Source organism: Ambystoma mexicanum, chromosome 9 (assembly GCF_040938575.1).
Source record: "Ambystoma mexicanum isolate Mex_15411 chromosome 9, UKY_AmexF1_1, whole genome shotgun sequence".
NCBI classification, from domain to species: Eukaryota; Metazoa; Chordata; class Amphibia; order Caudata; family Ambystomatidae; genus Ambystoma; species Ambystoma mexicanum.
The window spans coordinates 1,503,507,571-1,503,533,718 of record NC_090931.1 but is presented as its reverse complement, the minus strand read 5'-3'; the positions used below and the strand labels follow the sequence as shown (position 1 = coordinate 1,503,533,718).

The following is a 26,148-nucleotide window of genomic DNA, read 5'->3' as shown; positions in this document are numbered from 1 at the left end:
TTGCTGCAGTTTTCCATCAAATTTGCTGTTGCTTTGTCAATTTCGTATTTTTTCCTTGTAGTGCTGTTTTTGTTTTATTTTGATTTCTTTGGGCAATAAAGAAAGCTCTTGGATAGTCTGGTGTGTTAAAGCAGCGGCGACCCTGAATTAATCGGCTTGCTGGACTCGCACGATTCAGCCTTTCGTTCTTCAAAGGGTAATTTCATGAGCATCACATTTTTACTACAAAGCAATATATATAAAACATAGACAGGTGTGCAAACGTACAAGGAAATGTGTCCCATATATTGACCTGCACTTAAATTGAAACAACACATACCTTCAAAGGCATTACACTCTAAATTGTTTTAGCAATAGGTAATCAACAGCAGCTCTGTTCTGCAAAGTTGCTTTTCTAATAACTTGACTATCAAGGAGTAATTCTTCTAAAGCCTGCGAAGTATGATTAAGACTTACTACTAAACACACTAATTTCATCAAAGATTTGTAACCTCCAGCAGCTAAACCCCAGACTCCCACTAATGAAAGGGTTAATGCTAGAACCTCTGGTTCTGATAACAAATGTACATGTGAATCACAGTCAGGAGATAGCCCTACAGATTCAAAAGTTGACCTTTTACCTCACGTTATCGCTGAGTTTAAAGGAAACATCATTAGTCCTAATCGAGTTAAAGCACATGGACCTCCAGAAATGTTAGCTGGAATATAAGTATATGTAATGTTACCACATGAAAAGAGCCATCCCGTTGGAAGTTTCATATGATTGAAATGACTAGCAGTTATCACTGTATGATTGCAGGACATAGTGTTATTTACACTGGTGCATTCGCGAACATAGTCGCCTCTCGAACATAGTATGATTGTACTGATTGGTCAACTCTATTTGTCGGCATTTGCCAATTTCTTGTGCCTTGCACGTCATAATGTAACACACATCACCTTGAGTTATATTGTAAGAATTTCTCCATTTCCTGTCAGTCTCTTGGCAGAACCCACAGTACTCGTACATTGAAAAAGATTGTCTAATGTCTGAGTGTTGAACTAATGAATCATTATGTGTGACGCCGAAGATATGCTTTAAAACCGGAACAGGCATCGGCACCGCTACTAAACACGTAGTCAATAAAGCTTCAGCATTGGGCACATCAGTAAGACAAAAGTATGATATGTTCAGTACTTGCTGTGCCAGATATATCCACATATTCTCCTCCTGGGTAATCATAGGAGAGTGTTTCCGTCTTCCTGCAAATGAATCTTGCACTACTGGCATCAAGGTTGTTTTCACTTGCTCCTGATGTGTTTGTCGCATTTCACGAATCTATGTCTTTGGTCTGGCGGGCTTTTCGGCACTGGCATAAGGCTGCTTGGGGACAACATTCTTCATCACTATCAGTATCCCCTTGATCACTGGCACAGATGTGACATTTTTCGTTGGTAGCAGCAGACTGTTTAACTCGCCCAAATGGAGTCCATTTAGTGCCACAGTTACACCAACCAGACCCAGAATCTACAAAGCAAACCCAGAAAAGAGATATCAGTGTTGCACATCACTCTCTCAGGTAACATTTGTCTGCGGGTACATATTGCCATTTCTTTCTACTAGGCTCCATAACTAAAACTACTTGATCTTTGCCTGATGTAATGACATCTGCGGGCACTGGTGGGCCACTTTGCTTTTCCACCCACACCTTTGCACCCGGTACCATACTGTCTGAAGAGCCAAAACCGCGATCCCCACGGGTAGTTAACACTGTAGGAGGCTCCCCTTTCTTAATCATGGACAACTTAATGGGAATGACTATCAATTGGGCCACTCGATCACCCTTGTGTATTGATAATTGGTCCCCACTATTCATCAGGATGACTTTAATCTCGCCTTGGTAATCAGCATCAATTACCCCTCCCAACACTTGAACTTCCTTCAATGCTAGGCCAGATCTAGGGGCAATCCATCCCATATGCTCTGGGGGAATCTGTACTCCAATTCCTGTTTCAATTACAACTATTCCTCTTGGATCTAATCTGATTTCTTCATGGGACTGCAAGTCTACCCCTGCTGACTCTGGAGTTGCTCGATAGGGAGCTAAAGAACCCTGAGTAATTTCCCAGTACAATAGTGTTTCTCTGACTGAATTGGGTTGAACCTGTAAAGTAGGAGTCATTAATCGCATCAAAGGAGTTTCATGTTCATACACAGGCCTATTGTTTAACACTTGCACCGCATCAAACACACCATCACGCCAGCCTGCCAAACCGCCGTCTCCAGAATTACGCAACTGTTCTTTTAATAACCCATTCATTCGTTCAATTAGCCCTGCCGCAGCTGAATGGTAGGGCACGTGATGGATCCACTCAATGCTCTTTTCCTGACAAAATTCCTGGATTAGTTTGCCTTTGAAATGTGACCCATTGTCACTTTGAATCTGCAAAGGCACTCCATAATGTAATATGATCTGATCTAACAACCTGATGGTGTTCAATTGTTTGCACAGCAAAACCATCAAATATCCTGAGTATGTATCCACAATAGTGCATGCATAGTGACAACCTCTGCTGATTGGCATGGGACCAATATAATTAATCTGCCAAATTTGACCTGGTAATTTTCCTCTTCTCAATGTGCCTCAAACAATCTGAGGTATAGGTCTATGCAATTGGTGTTGGCACACGGGACACTGCAAATTATTGTTTTCACTACTTCTAAAGGAAGACTGATGCCTCAAGCTTGTGCCCACCTGATAGCCTTTTCTCCAAGGTGCCCACATTTCTGATGGGCCTATTTGGCCAAACCCTCCATATCGTCCTCTCGAGCCTCTGCATCCACTGAGGAAATCTTGGTGTGTTCATCTGCAACAGAATTAAACCAACGTTCTAATGAATCTGTGGCACAATGCGCGTCCACATGGTATACAGTGACTTCACTTTGTAACAACATTTCTGCAATATCTTGCCACAGTTCCTTTCCCCACAACTCTTTTGAATGAATCTTCCATCCATTCTTTTGCCAAGTTGGCAACCACACTGCCAATCCATTCGCCACTGACCATGAATCTGTGTACACATAATATTGACCAGGGGTCTCTTGTTTCAACGCTTGGTAAACCGCGTAAAGTTCTGCGAACTGACTGCTTTCCCTTTCCCTGCCGTGTCAACATCTTTTTTTGTTTTGGGATTGTACGACATTGCTTTCCAGTACCGCTCGGTTCCCACGTATCGGGCTGAACCATCCGTGAACCAAGCATGCTCTGTTTGCTCCACGGTCAAATCGCTGTAAGCTACTCCCCATTTCACGGGAGACTCTTGTTTTTCAGGCACTTCCAGTGGTATGTAATCTGAGGGCGGTATGTTGGCTACTTGCTCATGTAGTTTTGCCACTCCACCCTTTCCTGATTTGGCTCTGTCTTGAATATACCATTTCCACTTAATTATGCTGGCTTCTTGAGCATGTCCTACACGATGCGTTTTAGGAGAGCTCAGTACCCACTGCATGATTGGTATTTCAGGTCGCATGAATACATCATGGCCCACCGTCATCTGCTCGGTATCAACAAGAGCCCAATAACATGCCAGCAATTGCTTCTCAAACGGAGTATATGAGTTACCAGCGTCGGGCAACTTACGACTCCAAAACCCTAATGGCACACGTTTCCTGTCTTGTTTCTGCCACACACTCCAGTTAGCATAATTGTCTTGCACAGACACATTTAATTCCACTTCGCCTTCCTTCAAGGGCCATAAATCAAGCACCTGCTGCACCGTGTCTTTCGCCATCTCAAAGGCTTTCTGCTGCTCTTCGCCCCCCCCATCCACCACTGAAATATTTCTTTTGTGTCACCTTGTAGAGGGGGGGCCAATATCTGCCCTAAATGCGGAATGTGCTGCCTCCAAAACCCAAACAGTCCTATAAACTGCTGAGCTTGCTTTTTGTTCATTGGAGTGTATTTTCTGTCGACCTTTTGGCACCATTTCTCGATGCCCATGATGCCACTGAATCCCTAGGAATATCACTGTTTCAGCTGGACCTTGAATTTTACTTGGATTAATCTCCCACCCTTCCTTTTTCAATCCTTCCATAAGGACATCTAGCTGACTTTGCACACTGTGCTCATCCTTGCCCTGGATCAAAATATCTCAATGTAATGAGAGATTTGTATGTCAGGTTTACATGGTATCTTGTCTAAGTGCTCTGCCACCAGCCAGTGACAGATAGTCTGGCTGTGCATGTACCCCATGGGTAGTCTCGTGAAAGTGTACTGACGTCCACCCCACGAAAATGCAAACTGTTCTTGACACTCGTCAGCAATTGGCACGGAGAAAAATGCATTAGCTAAATCGATCACTGCATACCAAGTCCCCTCAAACTTTTGGACATTTTCAATCAAGGTAATAGCATCTGGGACTGCGGGCACTAAGGGAGGAGTATGTTTATTCAACTCCCTGTAATCCACCGTCATCCTCCACGACCCATCTCCCTTTTTAATAGGCCAGAGCGGATTGTTCCGTGAGGTGGTAATGGGGTGTAATACACCCGCCTCCACATACTCTTTAATGGTGTCTGAGATTTCCTTGTGCCCCCCAGGAATGCGGTATTGTTTCATAGCCACCCGCTTGGTTGCCACTGGCACTTGCACTGGGGGCATCTTCAATTTGCTTACGGTAATGGGTGTACAAATCAATGCGCTCACCCCAAACTGGTACGTTTTACCGCCAAGTCCCAAGTTAGCCCTTCCAAAATGTCAAAGCCAATTATATATTCAGGTATCGGGACAATCAACACTTGGTATTTCTGTCTCTTTAAATTGCCTATTTTCATCTCCACCCTTATTTGTACTGCGGGGGTCTCCTTTCCCCCTAAACCTGTAATCGTAAACTGTTTGGCTTTAAATCGTGTCGGATTACCATGAATCAAAGAGGCCTCTGCCCCGGTGTCTATCAATGCTCGCACCCCTTGTGTATTTCCTGGCCCCCAAAAAATCTTCACATCAACATGAGGCCGCCTATCCACTTTTATGCGGGCAGACGCTGCCGGAGCTTGACCGAACCCTAGTCAAACTTCGAATGCGTGTGTCTCGACTCCGCCTCTAACATCGCACTCACCACCTTTCTCAAATCAGCGTATGTCGGCTGGTACGGGGAAGGTGTCCCCATAGACCTTTCGTCTTGTTCTTCCGCAGGGGGAGCAGAAGGTGAGGCGTCTCCCCTGTGGCGTGGTGACTACTTGTTTCTTAACCTGTTTATAGCGCTCTTTGGCTGCAAGTCCTCGTTTTTTGTATAATTCATACATTACTCTGGTTTCAATGCCATCAATTTCCTCGTGTGGCACACCATCTTTTAACAAAGCCAAAAACATGTCTTTTCGGTACACTCGGGAGTCTCTGCTATCTTGCCGCCTGCCTTCAGTTCTTCTCTCACTACGCCCCTCTCTCTCCCGTGGCTTGTTATCACTCTTATCCCACTCTCCCAAATCTGCAAGTTGCTGAATGGCATCTGCTACCTCATCAGTAGCCTTGCCCATCATACCTACGAGCAAAGTCATAATGACACTTGTATGCGGGTGGCGCAGTTCTAATCACCATGTTTTGAGTTGAAACTGAGAGCGGCACGGCTCCCATGTGCTCAGGAGCATCTATGTGAATTGCCTCTTTCATAGCATGCTCTCTGACTTTTTGAATTGCTACTCTCAACGTATACCACTTCGTTTCTTCACTGGGCCAATCTGTGGTAATAGGGTGATTTACGGTTACATGCTTGGGCTACCAGGTGCAACAAAGACACCTGCGTATCTTGACCATTTGCGTCAGGGGGCGGTCCTGTTCTTAAGACCTCCTGTACATTGGTGTCAAGTGACGGGGGTAAAAAAATGCGGTGAATCAGTAGAATCTTCCAACAACCCTGCAGCACCCCCATCTAGCAATCTCACCATCCATGTCAATAAAGCTTCCCCTGCTTTTTGCCTCAAACGGGTAATAATTTCCCCAACCTCTTGTTGTGTGTAATCCTCAAAAGTGGTTAAATCCACCATACCACCATCAGGATTCTGCGGGTGTGGTCCGGCTTGCCGTCTTCTAACGGGCTTAGCCGCCACTGTTTTCTGTTTTGCCTCTGGTTTGGGGTCAGACTCCTCTGCGGAACTACTTTCTAGACTGGTCGAATCAAAAATATCACCATCCCACTTATCCGGATCCCAGTCTACTCCAGCGGTAGCGATTACAGTTGCCACCTTTCTTTTGTTGACCCCTCCCCGTCTTTTCCTATACTTATACCGGGCTACTCTGACTGCTGCCCTCTCGGCCACCGCCTGATATGTCGGCCTTATCTTTAAACAGTTTCATTTGAATCTGCTGCATTAACACAGTCTGCCGTTCTGCAGCTAGCTCTCTCTCCAATCGCAAAACCTAATTTTTCATTTCCCCCTTCATTTGATGTATTTTCCTATAAGCATGCAAAAGAACCCAGCCTCGCCTACCTAATGCCGCACATTCTTTGCCACGCTCTACTGGAACTTGTTGCAAGCATGCAATTACATCAGCTGGATCGGCATCTCCCAATCCGTGATCCCAAGTTTCACTTAAACCGGCACCACATGCCCACGCCTGAGCCAACTTATCATATGGACTTAGTCCAACCTGGAATAACATCATCAGAAGTCACCGCCAGCGGTAACGTTCTTCTTGAACAAACTACTCATTATCGCAAACAAAACAAAACCTCGTTGAATCTATATCTTTTCTTCTCCACACTGCAATCACTCCCACATGCACTCAAACACTTACCAAAGGGAGAAAAAACTTCACTATTCAAAAACTTCACTTACACGACAACCAAATCCTATCTACGTTTCAAAAGACTCTTGAATACTCGGAACAACTCATCACGAGCATCCTGTTTGTGACGCCAAAAATGTATTGCTCTCCCCCGAAAAGTGCACGGAACAACCATAAATCACCAATGCAATTGTAGAGCAAATACTTTGAACCACAGCCACACACACTTAGAAGATAATCAGCTCTTTACGGCTATTTATTCAAAGCTTAAAAGTACATAGAAATATCTCATAAAAATAATAAGGAGATCACAGAAGAAGTAAAGAAGTCAAAAAGAAATACATCACTGTGAGCGTAACAGGATTCCTCATCTCGTCCAGAAGCGGCTGGAAGACCCCGGGAACAGCCAGGCCGAGAGCACCACAGCTCACAGGAGGGCCGGACGTAAGCGTCCTTTCTCCGGCTGAAGTCTCACCTGACCACCTCCGGGCTTCTGCATATATACACACTCCACATCCACAAAGGGGAGTCAATTCTCGAACATTCTGGAAATTGCACTTGCGCAGTTGAAGAACAGCTGTCGGTTGCCAGCTGGGTCAATCGAGAGCCCTCCCCCCCCCCCAAGAAGTGCAGTGCCTCCCTTCTCTAAAAACACGCTCCACGGAGAACAGTAGCAAGCCATAACATTAGCTTTCCCAGCAGAAATGCCTTGACCGCATACCAGGGTTGAAAAAGCATGTGTCTCAGCCCTATGAATCTAACACTGAGCAAAATGTGTGCAGCGTTTCACTGCGGTATGAAGTAAATATCCATCATGGCTCCGAGTGCTCCCAGAATGCATTGCGCCCCCGCGCCACTTTAGATCAAGCATAACACCAAGTCGGAGGACCCAATGTCCTCTAATTGGGGAATCTCAGAGTATATAGCCAACACTGCTCTCCTATTCAAGTCATATTGGGTCGACGGAGGTGGATTACATGCGAGCACCAAAGAGTACTCCGCTGGGGCTTTTCCTAGGTGGGACCATAACCTTTCTTATCGTGCTCCGTTGATGTCTAGCAGTAGCCCCCTGGAGTGTTGATTGTTTTGCACTAGCGCCTTACTTATAGCGCCATTTACCGCAGAATGGCACTAGATGTTTCCATCTGGTCCCTGCCGTAATCATTTTGCAAACATTTGCCCGATTCATGAAGGAGCTCTGTCAGAGCAAAAGGGATGACTATCTTCGGATTCCTTGCTGAGACCTCATAGGCTCTAGCCAAGGCCTCGCCTCCAACCCCTAACTTGCACTGTATCTTAGACTCCTTCAGCGACATGTTCTTCTTTGTTATGTTACCCTGCAATTTCAGGATACTATCCAGAGTTTAATGGCTTTGACATGTGGGGGCACAGAGTTGGAGGAGCAATTCCAGTCATGTAAGCATCTACCGCTTTCCTAATTTCAGTTCTCTGCCTGCTCAGTGGTTCCTCATGTATTGTTTTCCCATGAATTTCTTGATTTGTGACCCCCCCATCACTTACATGAGTTTTAGTTACCAATTTCTCCCCCCTTTTTTTTGCTCTCGCATACTGTTGGTATTTTTGTTTAATCGCCTGAGATGCCATTAACGTATTACGTTTTGGCAAAGAAATGGCAAAGAATTGCTTTACAGTCGATTTACCAATATTTTTCGGGGTTTGTTGATTTTTGGGGAGTTTTTTCTTAACCACTTTCTATTTTTGGCTTATTCGCCGTCTCCCTTACTTTCTCAATTATAAATTCAGGAGTTGTCTTTCCCAATGCACCCTGGACCAAGCTACTAGGGGCTTCTGCGTAAATAATATCTTCAGTGCATGGTACCGCAGAAATACTTGGATTTCTTTTACTTGGACACTCTTTTTGACCAGAGGATTACGAACACCTACTTTTTTAGTTTGACACTCCACAGATGAAGCACCACTCTTTGGGACTTCTTTTAGGTGTGTTTCTCCTAACAGCCTCACCTCAGGCGAGGGCCTCAAGGATTACCAAGCTAAAAATTGTTTGTATAGTCTCCTCCTGAGCAAATAATATTTGCTCACATGTTTTCAGGGTCTCCGCGAATGAGTGAATCGCTATATTCATAGCTTGTAGGGTTATACTCGGCATATTATTATCCAGATAATGCAGGGTCACGGATGTGTTAGTGCTGTGATTCGCCATAGTCCATTTAATTGGGGATTGCGCCTCATCAAAGCTTATCGACTCACTTGTACTCTGGTTGCTTTCTGAAAACCTCGCCGGCTACCCCGAGAGATTCTCAGGTAGCAGGTTGTTTGAGAAAGCCGAGTCATTCCCTTCTAGATCAATGACAACAACATCCTCCCTCTTCACATGATGTGGTTCAGCCATATTTCTAACAACCCCCGAAACTGGCACCGACTCCAGTATTGTTATATCTGTCAGTGACAGTCCACCCATTTTCCTCCTACCCCACGCTTCTATGGCTTTCCCCGAATCTCTTTTGTTATTTTTTTAAGGGGTCACCACTCTTTAAGGGGACAGCAGTGTCATTTCTTAGCCCACTAATAACCGGCATCACCTGAATAGGTATGGTATGTTTAGCTCTGAATGCCGACAGGGATCCATTACAAAATTGTCGAATGTCAGCATTCCCCAGCATTCCATTAGTGCTATCACCACATCTAGGGGTGGAGCACACATGCGAGGCGGGTCTGTATTTACTGGGTACCGAGCCTTCGTTTTATGCGAGGGACTTCTTGCTGGCATCCCGGTTTTCAGCGTTTGCAAAATCATTGACTCTCCGCTCGCCGCACGCTTTCGACCACAAAGCAGTGACCCACAGATGTCGCAAGGACTAAATAAAAACAATGTGCTAATCCCAGTTGGGAAGGGCCAGGGAGACCTCCAAACCTCAACGCCTTGGCAAAGAGGTACTTCCCTGGTACTTCCCACTGGCGCGCTTGCCGGTTTTTATGTCGCTTTCCTTGGGAGCGTGGCTTCCCTTCGTATGTATTACACACTAGGTAAAAAACAAGGGAAGGTGGTTAAAATATACTGCTTTCCAAAACTCCAATAAATCCTTATAAACTGGCAATATGCAATTACCGTTGAAGGCCAGTAACTGTCTCGTAAGGAGCGATGCAAACGTTCCAAAATTCGAGCAGCACAGTCCACGGCCAGGGAGGTCGGCAAAGAGGTATTTCCCACTGGTGTGCGCGTGCCGGCGCACACGCTCGCCCTTTTTTATGATGTCACTTTCCTTGAGGGCGTGGCTTCCCTTCGTATGTATTACACATGTTGAAGGCCAGTAACAGTCTTGTAAGGAGCGATGCAAACGTTCCAAAATTCGAGCAGCCACCTTATCTCTTTAGTTGAGGTAGGGACGTCGTCCACCCCCAAAATATAGGGATAGTCAGGTTTTCTTTTTCCTTTTACTTGAATAAAAGTCTTTAACCCCAATCATGCCACCTTTCTGTCAGTCTCCTTCTGCATCCTTACACCTATCCAACCGTAGTACTTTTTAATAACCACCTCACTTTCACTGCGTACCCGTTTCATGTCTTTGTTGCGTTTTTGGGGCTGTTCTAGAAGTGAGCTGGCAGCGCGGGAAGCTGGAACAGCAGCTCCAAGAATATGGCTACCTGGTGATACCGGACCAACTTCCCCACACCACGTTGCTTCTTCCCATGATGCAAGGACAGTGCTAACACTGACTGGGTAAGCAGAATGTTCTTGCCAGATGATGGAGGTGAAGGCTCTGAGGGTTGGTAGCAGGAATCCAACTGAAGCGGCAGCAGACATTGAACAATAAGGATGTGGAAAGGAACTAGTACCAACAGGAAGCGGGAAAGGATCCAGAACAAGGAAGGGGCAAGATCCAAGTGCAAACAGTGGTCGAAGAGGAGGGAATAGATGGAGACCAGGCGGGAATAGATGAAAAGGGAGACTAGTCAAGGAAAACGGGAAAGGCCAAAAAGTAAGGCTGGAATTCACAAAGAAGTCAGGACACTGCAGGCAGAGAACTGGCTGAGCGCATTAAGACGTGCTCAGAGGGATAGAGGGTTTTAAATACCCCTTCGTCTCTGAAAACGAGGCTGACAGCACAGTGGACCCATGAGGTTGGCATACGTCGCGCATGCACAGGAGCTGAGCCACCACTCGTGCGCTGTGAAATGATCATTGTGGCACCCAAGAGAGATATGCGTCCATGGGCAGCCAACTTCCTGGGGGCAGACACCCGTGAGGATAAAGACGTTGGGGCAGGCGCCACATGTAAGGTCTATTGAAGGTATGTATGTATGTATGTATGTATGTATGTATTTGTGTGCCTGTGTGGGAGAGCTGGATTGAAAGCGGATGCACGTGTGCTAGTATGAACGGGTGCGTGTAGATCGGAATGGATATGTTTGGGAGTGTGTGACAGTACTGCCCTTCAGCTACCTCCCTACATCACATGGTAATTGCATACAGAGCTTTGGGACCCAGTGGTTACCTTGCAGCGCGTTTGACTCAACACCACTCCTGACAACCTCATGGTCAGTCAAGTCACTACGTATTTGAATGCTACGTAAAGAAAAGTTACATAAGCGTGTCATAAAATAATAAATCGTCTCTTCCCGATGTACAGGTGGATATTACATCCAGAGTTTATCACGTGAAAAAACAAATGTTTTGGCGCCTCCATTCTATTAAGTAGTGATCTATGTCTTTGTTGGTCGCAAATGGCTCCATTGCCATTTAGTAGCTGTGGCGTGGCAGCTGCCACAAATAACTCTGCTGTCAGACAGTCCAATGGTGTTTGTTGATGATTTGTACAACGAATACGTGGTTGAGGGTTCTTAAAAATGGTCTTTAGGGTCTACCGGGTTCTTGGGGTATGTTCAGCGCTAGGGCTGTCCCTTTCTCGCTATTGCTTCCATGGCCTTCTACCCACCTTCCTAACCCAGGCGACATTAAATAGATGATCGTTACTGGCCAAAGGTGGCCCTTATCTGTCTGCTGATCTGACCTAAGGCTGATGGCAGTTTTCCTAATTCGATGGCTGACTGACTCCCTAGGGGCCTTCTAGTCTTCCCCTGGCCTATCCCGCTTAGTGTTCTGGGGAGATGGGATGGTGCCTTCTTGCTCAGTGCCACTTGCTTTCCTTGCATACACAGTCTCACCTGACCCCCTCTACACTGGGTGTCCTGATGTCATCCTACCACTGTGTTCCTATCCCTATTTCTCACTCCCGCTTTCCACCTCCAACTTTGTGATCTTACTTCTCTTTTTATTCCTATTCTATCGATCTTACCTCAAACCTCCCCTCTACATCTACCTCTGCTGTTATCTTCTCTTCCCGCTTTCTCACTCTACATCCATATCTCTTGCTACTCTTCTGTTATAATCTGACTTTCTGCTCCTACCACCCCTTCTATTCTCCCACTCCCTGTCATTCTTACTATTCTCCCTCTTCTATTATTCCTACTCCGTTATTTACACTATCACTCTAGTACTCGTCTTCCCTCTAGTCATATTCTTCACGGCTGTTAGAGCTACTACTATCTCCACTCCCAACTACTACTAACTCCCACTGCCAATACCTTTTACTCTTATCGCTATTCCACCCACTCTGTACTCCCTGTGGTGGGCCAGAAGAATGCAGGCACGATATTGACATTTCCAGGGTATGTTTTCTTAAACTATAAGAATAATGGCCATCTATCCCTACTGCTATGTGGGTGTTCCGTTCCTATCGAAATAAATAACATACTCGTCTGTCGTCGGAACTCTCGAAACAAAAAAATAGTCAGCTGTCCAAAATTCTGTCTGACCCTACCACTATTCTAATCAAAGGAAATTAAGTCGGGGGAATGACTCTCTTCTTAAAGACTTTCTTCTTCACAGCAAAGTTATTTTAATATAATATTTTAGATAGTCACTCGTCACTTTCTGTAGCCAATATCTTTCTGTAGCCAATCTTGTAACTCATTCAGTAGAGTTTTTGATTTACTCTTTTCCCTGGCTAATGTTCAAATTATCTCTTATTTTCTCTTCTCCTTTGATCAAGGCGACTATGCCTTTTGGACTCCTGTGATGTATACTTTCTGAAGTTGGATAGAGTTTTTTGGTAATTAGCATTCTTCCTCTCCAGAGATAGCTTACTTGGCCTTTTTTTTCATATTTTCTCTGGTGGCCTTCACTTTGCATTCATGTTTCCCTTTCTGATTTGTTCCACGCTGCACTTGTGTTATGGGATATTTTACCCCCTTCCCATGTTATTTGTACCCAATGCTTATTTGTCTCTCACAGGGTTAGTCTGGATTCTCTTTCTCATAGCGTTACAGTTCCATTTTATCGCCTTTCTATTCACCATCTAATCTGTTTCACTGGGACGAGTCTTTCCTGACATATAACGATTCCCCGAGGGCCTACTGGTTCTCTCGTCCTCCCTGTAACCTCTGGATCGGTAGGGGAACATCCTCGGGAAGAGCGCTCGCTTAGGTTCTTCTCCTTGTCTCCGGTTTGCTCTCTTTAACCCCGCCGGCTGTCGGTGTTCTCTTTCTGGACCTGGTGTAGCTGCGGGCCACCGGGAACTTCGCTATTTCTCCAATGTGGTGGTCGGTGCCATTGGACAGCATAATGCCCACCACGAAACTGTGCTGGCCACTCCACCACCAGGATTTGGCTGCCCGTCTCCTTGGTTCTCCCGTGCATGTAAACACTGGGACTCCAGCGCTTCAGTCTCGCGTTCGGAATACTTCAGAAAGCCGTGGGTTCTTTGGCTCCACTTCTCTTGGCTGTGACGCTGTCAGGGGGCTTCCCTACTTACTCTGTTTCACCCCTTGTTGGCATGTTCCCCCTTAAAGAGACAGATCCTCTTTCATGCTCGTAGTGCCATATTATGGGCTTGTCGTTAACCAAGTCTTTGGATTCCATAGTGTTCTTTTTATATCTTACAGTCTCATATATGCTATTAAGGGGAATGGTCTTGGGAGTTCCTCACAGGAACGGGAGTCCTTGTCCCCAAAGGGGTGGGGGGTCTCTCCTGGTGGAGCCCCATTTGCCTCGACTACTAGGGAGGGTCCTGCAGAGCGGGTTCACCTCCCTAGCCTCACATGGGAGGGGCAAATCCCCCTTGGGTAGAAGGGACAAATTCCTTGGGTTCGTCGCATCTCAAACAAAAACACTCCACAGACCATCCCCCACCCCCTTTCTCCAACAGCCTCCATACTCCTCATACTTCTATGGTCTCTGACGTTTTCTTCCGCCTCCTTTTCTCACCCACACTAAACCATTCACATACCACCTTAAATACCCCACCTTCTCCCATGACTGGTTACTTTCCCCTGGCGAATCAACCACCTTGCTCCAGGGGATGTTTTAGGGGAAGGGCTTGGTAAGGACTGATGAGAGCTTGTAAGCCGCGCACCCTTTCTCCAGGCAGCATTTCAACCTGGACCATGTACTAATCCTTGGGGAACCCCTATTCCCCCCCCCCCCCCCCAATATCCCTGCCGGCATAATGGGTCATCATTGCCTGTATGGAGGCGTTCATTTATAATTAATGTAGATTCCCTGGTGAGCTACTGGAGGTTTCCATGAGGCTGTTTGAAAGGCCTTTATTTGTAAATCCCTGTTGGTTTAGTGGGATCTATTACATCTTTGATCCATACACATTTATCCCTGGTGGGTTAGTGGTTTGCTTTACCGCTTGTCAGCTGGAGCCACGCTTTCCTTTTCCAGTTGGTGTCCGGTGCGGTTGCGTTTGCAGTAGCGAAGCATGACCCTTCGCCAGATACATCGCGTCATGCAACGCCTCCCTCTGTTTCTGGGATCCTTCAGTCTCCACAAGGTATTCTCTGGCAGGGAAGTCGTCACAGCGTTCCTGGGGTCATCTGAGCAGTATCGGGGCTCTGGATCCTCGTTGTGACAGGGATGCCACCATCTGTTCAGGTAAGCAGGGGCTGGGAGGGGGCCTGCCCACACCCAGACACCATGAATGTTTTGAAGAATAGCAGTTGTTGTGTTTAGCAGACAATACACAATTTTGACTGTCGGTCACTCTTGTGCTGGGCAAAAATCTGATTGTTTCAATTCACACTAGCAATCAATTGTTGCACACTTTCCTTTCCACGTTGAAATAAATGATAGAAGGAAGTCTGTTTACAATAGTTTGACTACTATTGGGTGACACATTTCTCTATTCTTCTTCGAATGTTGCCTTTTTGTCCTCTGTAGTGGACTTCCTACCTCGACCAGACCCCCTTGCAGTTAATGCTTAGGAACTAAACCAACAATTGTGTGTACCCTCCACTGAGAATTCCGTGCTGTTGCATACCACTGAACCTTTGTTCTCCACTTTGAGGGAAGGGGGACTACTGTATTGGCCTTGTAATGTGTGTTCTCCACTCGAAGAATGCCCTGCTTCTCCAGATCGCTAAACCTCTTTTCTCCCCTTTGAGGGAAAGGTGAGTACTGTAATGCCCAAGGGACTAACAGAATACGCAAAACTGGTTTCCCGATTTACTTGTGTGTTTATTTCTATCACAGCAGAAACAAGGAAGGAGTAAGGCCTCTGGAGGTCTCTATACGTAGTAAAATGAAAGGTGAACTCTACTAAAGAAACAGTTATAAGAATTTGTGAGTAAAATAAAAAATAGTGATGTTTCATGTGGTTTCTCTATCCTCTCATTGGCCGCAGTGTAGACTGGATCAGGTCTGTCACCCTGTCTGGGTTAAACGGCCACAGATCCTGTGATGTTTAAAGTGTTTCCATTATTGGCCTCCTAAGATCTTCCTAAGATCTTTCATTGTCAAGTTGAACCCCCCCAGGAGTTACTGCTTCATAGTACCACCACCCACGTGCCTTAGGTTCTCTTGGCCAGGCTCAAGCATCGGACTCTTAAATGTAGATGGTAATGTCTGAGAGTAGTATTTTGTTCACCTCGCAGGGCTGCATTGCCCCTGAAGAAACTTAGTGTGTGTGCTGTCAGTTCCTTAACACTGCTTTGAACTGATCTCTGCATCCTGTTTCCCTCCCTCAAATGTTTTACTCCTTGTATGTTACCTGGTCTCTCTTTTACCACTCCATGTGTTCCACCCACCTGTCCTGCTCCTCATCTGCCTCCAGGAAGATTCTTGCATCCTCTCCTCTCTTTGTTGCTCTTATGACCCTTCCATGTATTTTCTTGCCTTTTTCCACATACTCTTTAGATCCTTTACTTCCCCCTTTTCTCCCTTGCACTCTCACACTCATTTAAGTGTTGTTCTCTGTCCTCTACTCTCTTACCCCCTCTAGATGTTTTCACTCTTCTTTCTCCTGCAGGTGTTCGCATTTCTCTCCCCTTTTTGCCCTACTCTGGCCTTTCCCTTCTCTCTGGTCTGCCATCCCTTAATTCTTGCTCTTGTGTACTATTGCCAACCTACTCTTAACTCCTACACCATTTCTTGCCATAAGCACTTTTATGCGGTTTATAGTGATTTGGTCGAAAAAAAAAAAAGTCAAAATGTCGACTGTCTTTTTCAATGCGTTTTTTTCGAAATGGGGGGGGTTCCCCCAAACCCCCTTTTTGTCTATTTTTGTATCTTACCGCTTTTTTTACTTAACCCAAAAAACCCATATAAATAAAAAAAATATATATATTTTTTTGACATTTTTATCATTCGACATTTTGATGGAACACCCTTTTATACTCCTCCCTGGGTTGTAAATGGGACATTGACTGCCAAATTGGGAGCACCGGGATTGGCAAATGGACTGGGCCTCGCAGCTGACTGGCTCCTGTTGAAACTACAATTCCTCCTCATGTGTGTGTTTGCAATTGGCAGGAAGATGCATTTCCAAGCACCACGTACCACCTCCAGGGCAACCATCCTTAACTACCAGAGACCCATGACCTGGCCTCCTGTCACAATAACCTCCTGTAAGGGGTCAAGAGTAAGACTCGGGCACAGTGGCATCTTAGGTATTGGTTATAAACTTTTATTCAATAAAATAAGCTGGTTGGGGGAAATCCTATCTAGCTCTAAACTAAGGGGGGGTTTCCTTGCCTCAACAAAACTAAGGATTCTGATGCTTGTTAATCTGCTTAGAATCACATGCTGTGCATATGGTCCGACATCCAGTGGTAACCGCAGAGTATTGCATCTTGTCTTTCGGGGGACCGAAAGGGCACGTCGGCATAGGCGTGTCTGAAAGACTATCCCTATTGTGACGTGTGTAGTACCCAAAATCCCTCACGCGCCGAGGTCCCTCAGATTGTGTTTTTCCGCCCAGATAACTGGTCGCCCTATAGCGGAGCTCTTCATGAGACATTGTTTATCTTACCGAATTGTCGGTTTAATCCCCGTTAAATCACTTCGCCTATCAAGAACATCTTCGACGAAGACTACGGGGGAATCGTCTACGGCTGTGGGTTCCGGCACCTAAGATCTGGCATTCGGACCTCCACGTGGTCGGGCCTTCTGGCCGGCCTACACAGTAGGGAGAGTGGACTTGGGGTTTGCCATACTGCTATGATGTCTTTCCTCTTTTCCACTTCTTTCCTTTTTGGTCTGGTCACCCTTCCCTTCTGCTATGGAAAGGACTCCATTTAGATTCTGCCCTGTGTGAAGGGCCAGATATCCGTGGAAAAGATGAGCACACATCGTGTAACGCTTGTCTCCCCCTAGAGCACTAAAGCGGTGTTCGGCGTATAAACACCTAAACCCTTAAGGAGCGCCGGTTGAAGCGGTGGGCCGCGTACGGAATGTCACGCATGGAGCCTCCCTCCCCTGCCGCGACACCAGCCGAGAGTGACGGGGGTACATCGGATGACCAAACGTCCAACGCGGACGTTATAGACCTTAAGGCGGACTGTTCTAGAGCCGCCACGCCAGTCTTGCTACAGGGACCACACCCGGTGACAGGGGTGTCCAATCGCACCGCACAAAGCACACAACCCAAGCGCCCTCCTCGACGACTTTGTCGAAGAAGGCGAAAGCGCCATCGGATCGATTTGATCCGAAGCCTTCCCCGCATCCGCAGCAGCGCATGACTGGGCTTAACAAACATAACAAGGGCGCTACTCCCCAAACTACACGCGCCGAAGTTTCTGAACAAGAAACTTCAACGAGTTTCAAGGTTTCCAAGGCCCGTGCAGGCCTGAAAACTACGAGTAGGCCTCTACCCGAGAAGCCATCATCGGAGGCGTTGTCTCCCGAAGATTCGGTGACTATCAGTAAGAGCATCAATAGGATTGCTACGGCGGTGGGCCTAGTACCGGTTTCGCCCACAGTTATGGGCCAATCCGCCGAAAGGTTTTCCACGGATTTGGAAGACGATCCCGAAGACTCTTAGGAAGAAAGCCAGGTACCCCTCTCAAGCACCCTGAGGAGATCCTCTCAACGCCTTATGGCGGAGGACCCGGTTCCTGCTCAGCTGGGTCCATTTGTGTCATCCAAGTGGACCAAGGAGCAATTTGAGGGATATATGGATCGGCTGGAACAGTTTTTCAGAGTTTCTGATCAACCTCCGCCGAAAAAAGCCCTCAAACACAAGTTGCCCAACACCTAGATGTTCAACACTAAGTTGATTATCAAGAAGATGTCCAGAAAGACACGTATAGAGACATCTATACAGAGGAAGAGGAGGCTTCTTTTCTGGACAATTATGGGGAAGATCAAGGCGCAATGGACAACTTGGAGGACGCCCAGCAGGATGACCACAATTCTGATATCGTTTGCCTCGACTCTTCCCCCATCCACACTGGTTCGACAAGCTCCCCCGGTGGATCAAATGGCTTTCAACAACATGTTGAAAAAAGCAGCAGATTTCTTTAAAATTGCCACGCTTGAAGCCTTGCCCGAACAGGATTTAGCGGAAAACATTATTAATGACAAGCCTTGGCAAGCCAGTCTATCCCTCTCTTGAGCTCTGTAAAGAGACGGCTGGCCCCTTCCTTACTCGCACCCGCTCAGACTAGGGCTGTGAACCCAAGGGTCAAAACTTTTCCGGCCCTCCCCCACCGACCCGCTTTATATCAAAGGGCACGCAATCCCAGACTCGCTGGTGGTGACCAACACTCACAAGAGAGCAGGGGTTCCCCTTGCCATGGGAGTCACCCCCGGACAAGGAGTCCAAAAGGTTGTATGCCTTAGGCAAACGGGTCACGTCGGCGGCGGCTTATACCGTCCGGATTGCCAATAACAAGACGTTACTGGCAAACTACGTCGACGCCCAATTGAACCTTCTCCAGGAAGGCCTCCAGGAGGTTCCGGAACCAACCAGAGCCAAGCTTCTCGCCATTGTCTCGGAGGGCAAACTTGCCAATCAAAATGTTGTAAAGAATACCCGGGACTCCGCAGAGACAGCAGGCAGGTCTCTCGCACAGGGTACTCTCCTAAAGAGACACGCGTGGCTGCGCACGTCGGGCTTCAGGCCTGAGACCCAGGCATCCATCATCAACAAACCCATAGAAGAGGCCAACATCTTCGGGAAGGCGGTAGACGGACAGCCAAGAAGGAGCACAAGACTATTAAGTCGCTGCACCAAATTTCCCAAAAACCCTCTTCACAGAGGGGCAGCAATTCTCGGCGGTCCTTTCAAGGACAAGCCCGCGCCGCTCAAAATAATTTCGGCACGGGCAACTTCAACTCAAGTCAACCGGCTGCAAGCCCCACTTACCACCCCCAGGGGGGTCAGAAGCACGGAAAGAATAGAGGCAAAGGCACCAATTCCAGAGGTGCATCAACCTCGGGTCAGAAATGACCAAGTTCAGGTCCCCTCCCATGTCTCCCCGGTCGGGGGGCGATTAACATCTTTCCTCAAGGCATGGGAGGGGATAAACTTCAGACCAGTGGGTATTAAAGACGGTCACCCACGGTTACTGCGTGGAATTTGCCCGACCCCCACAGTTCAGACCGCCGAAACATTGACGCCTTTCACCGGAACATCTGCAGATCCTGGTCCAAGAGGTGTAGGCGCTGCTGGGAAAGGACGCCATAGAAGCCGTCCCGATTCTTCAGGTGAACAAGGGTATCTATTCAATATACTTCCTTGTACCCAAAAAGGATCTCACCATGCGTCCTGTTCTAGACCTACGCCCAGCGAACAAGTTCATAAAGCCCCAGAAGTTTCGCATGGTAACACTGCAAGAGGTGATCCCATTGCTGAAACAGGGGGACTTCATGGCAACATTGGATATGTAAAATGCATACTTTCATATTTCAATGTTGCCAGTGCACAGAAAATACCTAAGGTTCATGATTCAGGACAAACACTACCAGTTCAAGGTACTCCCCTTCGGCATCGCCTCAGCACCAAGAGTGTTTACCAAAGTCCTGGCAGTGGCAGCAGCACACCTGCGAAGACTATCAGTCCCAGTTTACCCTTACCTCGACGACTGGCTCATCACGGGGGACTCGTTCGACGTTTGCTTTTCGAACACCCAAAAGACAGTAGAACTACTGTTCAGCCTGGGATTTTCCATCAACGAAAAGAAATCCAGCTTAGTCCCCAGCCAAGTAAAACGGTTCCTGGGGGCTCTTATTCGTACGGAAGACGGTCTAGTCTTCCCTTCCAGCGAGAGGGTTCAGAACATGCTCTCTCAAGTTCCTCAGTATGTAGCCAGTCGGGAGGTGACGGTACGCAAAGCTATGCGTTTGCTAGGAATGATGGCGTCATGCATATACTTGGTCCCCCACGCGCGGCTGCGCATGTGTCCCATGCAAGAGTGGCTCAACAGCCAGTGGTGTCAGGCCAGCGGACAATGGGAAGATCTGTTAGTTCTCTTGCCAGCCCTCGTTCTCTCTCTGCAGTGGTGGTCGAGGGAGAACCTCTTGAAGGGGAAAACCTTCACTCACGACAGACGCATCTCTCACAGGGTTGGGGCTCAGCTGCTTCAACAGACAGCGCACGGAGTGTGGTCCCCTCAGGTAGCGTCCAACCATATAAACCTACTGGAGCTTCTGGCAGTGTTCAAAGCATTGAAAGCCTTTCAGGATCAACTGCAAGGGAAGACAGTGCTGGTCCTAACCGACAGCAATGTATTACCTGAACAAACAGGGGGGCACTCACACTCCAGGGCTATCCAAGCTGTCCCAAAACATCTGGATATGGGCTCTCAAACACAAGATGTTTCTTATATCCCAACTCTGTTCCAGGGGAACTCAATCTTCTGGCAGACTTACTCAGCAGAGATTTTCATCTGCCAGAAGAATACGAATGGCGTCTGTACGAAGACATTGTATCCAACGTCTTCGCAGAATGGGGGTTTCAAGAGATCGACTTGTTCGCTACTCAGGAGAACGCCCAAAGCCCAGATTACGCCTCCAGGTACCCCCAGAACCGATCCAAGGGGAACGGTCTCTGGATAACTTGGTCGGGGAAATTTGTTTACGCTCCCCCCCCCCCCCCCGACTCCCCTTCTGAACAAGATAGTGCACAAGATGCACCAGGAACCAGTCACCATGATTCTGGTGGCTCCCATGTGGGCCCGCCAACCCTGGTTCGCGCACCTGATGGAAATGTCCCTCTTCCCCACCAGTCAAGCTGACCTGCCCGTACAACATGTTGTCTCAGGACAGAGGGGAAACTCTGCACCCATGCCCACAAATTCTAAATTTAGCAGCCTGGCTCCTGAGGTCATAGTTTGGACATCTGCAACTCCCTCAAAGATGCATGGACATACTGAGGGAGGCAGGAAAGCCTAACACACGTTATTTCTATGCCAGCAAATGGAAACATTTTGTCATCTGGTGCAGTTCCAAAGGCGTCAATCCCACCGATTGCTCGCCTTCACACATTGTGTTATATCTAACTCATCTGTTGGACTTCAATTCCTTAAAGGTTCACCTAGCGGTGTTGTCAGCCTACACCACGTCACAGCAAAAGGTGTCGTGGTGGAAAGTACCTGTGATTAAAGCCTTTATGGAAGGGGTTAAAAGAATGTATCCCCCATCACTCACCCAGCCCCTGGGTGGGATCTAAATGTGATTTTAACTAGGCTCATGGGACCCCCTTTTGAGCCTATGCATAAAGCTAGTCTGAAAGACCTGACTTACAAGACAGCCTTTCTAGTAGCTATCACTTCTATCAGAAGAGTTAGCGAACTACAGGCCCTCTCGGTCTCGGACCCCTTTGTTACCGTCCACAAAGATAAAGTAGTTCTGCCCACTCATCCCAGATTTGCGCCGAAATTTATTTTGAAGTTCCATGTGAACCAGTCAATCGAACTACCCCATGTTCTTCCAGAGACCTACTAACATGGCCGAAAGAAGCCTTCACACACTAGATGGGCGCAGGGCAGTCATGTTCTACATGGATAGAACCAAACCACTGAGGAAAACTAAACAATTCTTTGTTTCAGTGGAAGCTGGTAGAGAAGGGGACCCTGTCTCTAAATCAGCAATATCAAGGGGGGATTGTCAAATGCATCACACTATGTTATACTCTTGCAAAGAGAGAACTGCCGCTCAAGCCTAGAGCACATTCTACTCGACGCACTGGAGCATCCATAGCATTCATTGCAAATGTTCCCCTAGAGTCCATTTGCAAAGCGGCAACCTGGAGTTCTGTACAAACCTTTACAAAACACTATTGCCTAGACACTCATTCTAGGTCCGATTCTCAGCAGTACTAAGACATCTTTTTTCTACTGTTCCTTCTCCCAACCCAGCTCCAACTCTGGGTACTGCTCATTAGTCTATGCATAGCATGTGATTCTAAGCAGATTAACAAGCATCAGAAGACATGCATTACTTGGTGTCCGGTCAATTGGTCGACAACAAACTGGTCGACTGCAATTTGGTCGACACCATTTGGTCGAATGCCAAATGGTCGTTTTTTTTTTTAAATTTTTTTTTTTTTTTTTTTAATGTTTTGTGGGTTTTCGTGTGGGGGGAAAAAAAAGGGGGTGGGAGGGGACCCCCCCCAAAAAAACCAAAAAAGGGTTTTAAAAAAAAAAATCGACCAAATGGTGTCGACCAGTTGTCCCGTCGGCCAAATGTTTTCGACCAATTGACTGGTAACCGCATTACTTACCGTCAAAGCATTTCTGATGATTGTATCTGCTTAGATTCACATGCGCCCTCCCTGCCCCCCCCGCTCGGGGTGGAAGGAACATTGACTTCTTACTACTTTCTCTCTTCATGTACTCACTCACTATAGCCTTGGGCTTCCTTATGGCAGGAAAAAATACAATCGGAGGGACCTCGGCGCATGAGGGATTTTGGGTACTACACACGTCACGATAGGGATAGTGTTTCAGACACGCCTATGCTGACGTCCCCTTTCGGTCCCCCGAAAGACAAAGATGCAATACTCCGCGGTTACCACTGGATGTCGGACCATATGCACAGCATGTGAATCTAAGCAGATACAATCATCAGAAATGCTTTTACGGTAAGTAATGCATGCCATATCTGTGTCAAGATATTAAACAAAAGAGCGTCCTCCATCCTGTGTCCAAACCCTAAACTGACCTTTTATGCTCTAAACTCCATATAATGTGCACAAAGGGATTTCTGTGAGCTATACACTTACAGCTTTTCCTCAGAGTTCCAAAAACAAAGATTTTAAGTGTAGAAAGAAAAAGGAATAAAGTTAAACGAGGAAAGGGGTCTCCCTTCCCCTAGATTTCTCCTGTCGCTTTATCACAGTTCACGATTGTCGCAAGAGGCATGAATCTTAAGCCTCCTTTAAACACAGTTTTCTCCAATGTTCAGATTCTCATCCTCTATATTTCCATTGACTTTAAAGGGGCATGGTTCTCCCGTTTTCCATTGTTATTCGTCCTTTTACCCCTGGTATACTCTCCTGCCAGGGTATTTGCCACTTTCTCAATAATCCTCGAAGAAGGGGTATGATTCTTCACTTTTTAATATTAGTTTCTCACAGTTTCACACTCCTGCCAGGATATCTCACCACTATTCCACAAAGTCAAGTTTGTTTCTCTTCCCACTCCTGGTTTACTCTCTTGCCATGTTATGACATTAGTGAGTCTCTTTATTGGATGCGAGTACCAGACTCGCAGCTTGCCTGGGTCACTCACCTGCCAGGGCTTTTTTAATCCCTTTTCCTCTTATGAATGACCCTTGCTTAGCACAGTTTGTTTCAACGCTCGTCCTTTCAAACATTGGCTCTCTACCCTTTATCCAATACTATTCACATTCACTTCTCTTTTGAAACATTGGGTCATTGACTGTTTGGTATCATTCACAAATGTGTCAATTTCTTCAAAGGCTTCACTCGTGTCTCTAGTGCTGTTTCTCTGACACAGCACACCCTTTCAGGCACCCCGGTAACCCATCCGCTTTCCCTGGACTTACCGAGCACCTTTAGTGTTCATGTCTCTCGTCTGTCCTCTTCAATTTGCTGACTCGGCGTGTGTCCCGTTAGCTCATTAGCCCCCGCTTTGCCTTTTTCTGCTGTGCACGGCACCCACTGCTTTAGTCTCAAGAAGGGAGCTTCATTCATTCCAGCTTCTCTCCAGCCCATTCGGGGTAGCCTCAATAATACTTCTTGCGGTTTGCTCGTTTCCAGCATTCTGACCGAGTCTGAACAAGTTACCAAATAACTCTGCCTCTCTCAATCGTTAAACTTCCCGGCATTGTTGAACAATTTCCATAGATAAGACGGCAGCGTCTGGTCATCTTCATTGCTCTTACTTGTCTCCGTACTAAAGGTGGGGGAAGGGGACTGGCAAATACAGTGATTGACTGGGGATACCTGGATGTTCTTCATCTACATTACAATAAACCACATAGGTATGTTGTAAAGGTACCTGGATGTCATTAGGAATGGCTGCAAAATTATTTCGGTCCAGTATTTTCTTGTCCCTCTGGAGTTTTTCTTCACCCACGTGGTCCACCCGCAGAAAGCCACCCCCAGGGTCAGTCTGGTTGCTTCTGCCTTTCCCTGACCACATAAGAGAAGCTCCTCTCCAGAGAAACAGCGATGATGTTGCTAGATTTGCCATACTCCCCTGTGACTGTTTTGACTAGGTATTGTAATTTTGTAACTGGTTATTTATAATGCGCTTAATACCCAGAGGTTTCTAAGCGCGTACCCGAGGATCGAACCTGTGTTGCTTCCAAGGCGAGCGCGTTGCCCCTGAGCTATCCTCCAGAGATAGTATGACATTTTAAAAATGCTGTCTTGTTTCTGTGGCTTTTGGTGCCATAGTCGTTTAATGGCTTTCAAATGTGGCTTTGCATATGTTTTTGGTGCCTGAACCTACGTTTTTGTGATTGGAAGACAAAGATTAGAGGGTATCTGGAGTTCTTCCAAAGTCTGCCACAGTATTGGGACGGTGTCAAAAGCTGTCTGTAAGTCTATAGGAGATATATCGCTTGGGCCTTCAATTGCACAAACTTCTGCAGAATAGGATATCTAAAGGCCTGTTATATTGTAGAGGCCGCTTTGTGAAATCCTGCCTAGGCTATTGAGAGTATATGAAGTCTGTCCATTCTTCAAGTCAATGCAACAGAATTTTACAATATATTTTAGCCTGAGAGTCAACTGTAAAAATCTGTCTTTAGTTCGAAGGCAGTTCACGAACACCCTTATTGTATATCGGTATTGTAGTTGCACTGCCTCCAACTATGCAGGGGCGGGAGATTCCTGAGTATTAACCTAATTTAAAAACGTTGTTGAAAAGGGGACCCACGATTCCACATTGCTCTTAAAAAGGTGTGAGGGGATCAAATCTGGTCTGGGGATTTGCCAGACTGTTGTGAGCAGATTGCCCTTTCTACTTCAGAAGTAGAGAAAACCCTTTCTACTTCAGAAGTAGAGAAAACCAGGTTATTGTTTGTGCCAGATAAATACTTATGGTTCTTGAGGTTTTCCTGTTGAGATGTGGAGGGGAATCTCTCTGTATAATACAAACACTGGAAGTAGTCGTGCCAGACGTGGGGAATGATGTTGGTTATACACTCACTCAATGGGCCCACTCTGGACCATACAATATACCAACATGCTTTGCCATTCTGTGTATTTGCTGCATCAATCTATTCTTTTATTTGTGAGACTTTTTGGGTTTCTTACTTTGGTTGGGTTCAGTGCTTGCAAGAGGGCCCATTTTGCTTGTCTTTACTACATTGTGTGTATTTAAACTGTACTAGTCCTTAAATTTAATTTGAAGCATTTACCACCATAGGTTAACTTCACCTTTCTTGTATATACATGTTCTTTTTGTTTTGTGTTGCCTCTGTTATATGTCCCGCTATTGCTACACCCTCCTAAACTGAGACACTACTTGTTCTCGTCTTTATTCTTTTGTACAGACACCTTTCGTGGCAATACCTCGCTATCGGTTAATGTGTTATTGTAAGTCATTTCTGATCGAAGTAGACATCCCTGTTCTTCAAATAAATGAAAATTAAAGGGACATGGTCAGTGGTATTTTTAAAGTTTGGTGTTTTGATGTTTAAGTTTAC

At 46.5% G+C, this 26,148-nt stretch overlaps 1 long non-coding RNA gene across 1 annotated transcript in view; it reads left to right on the top strand.

Moving 5' to 3' along the window:
- LOC138489342 (uncharacterized) overlaps nucleotides 1–26,148 on the top strand; it is a 37,959-nt gene that overhangs the window by 10,917 nt on the left and 894 nt on the right. The gene's annotated exons all lie outside the window — the stretch shown is intronic.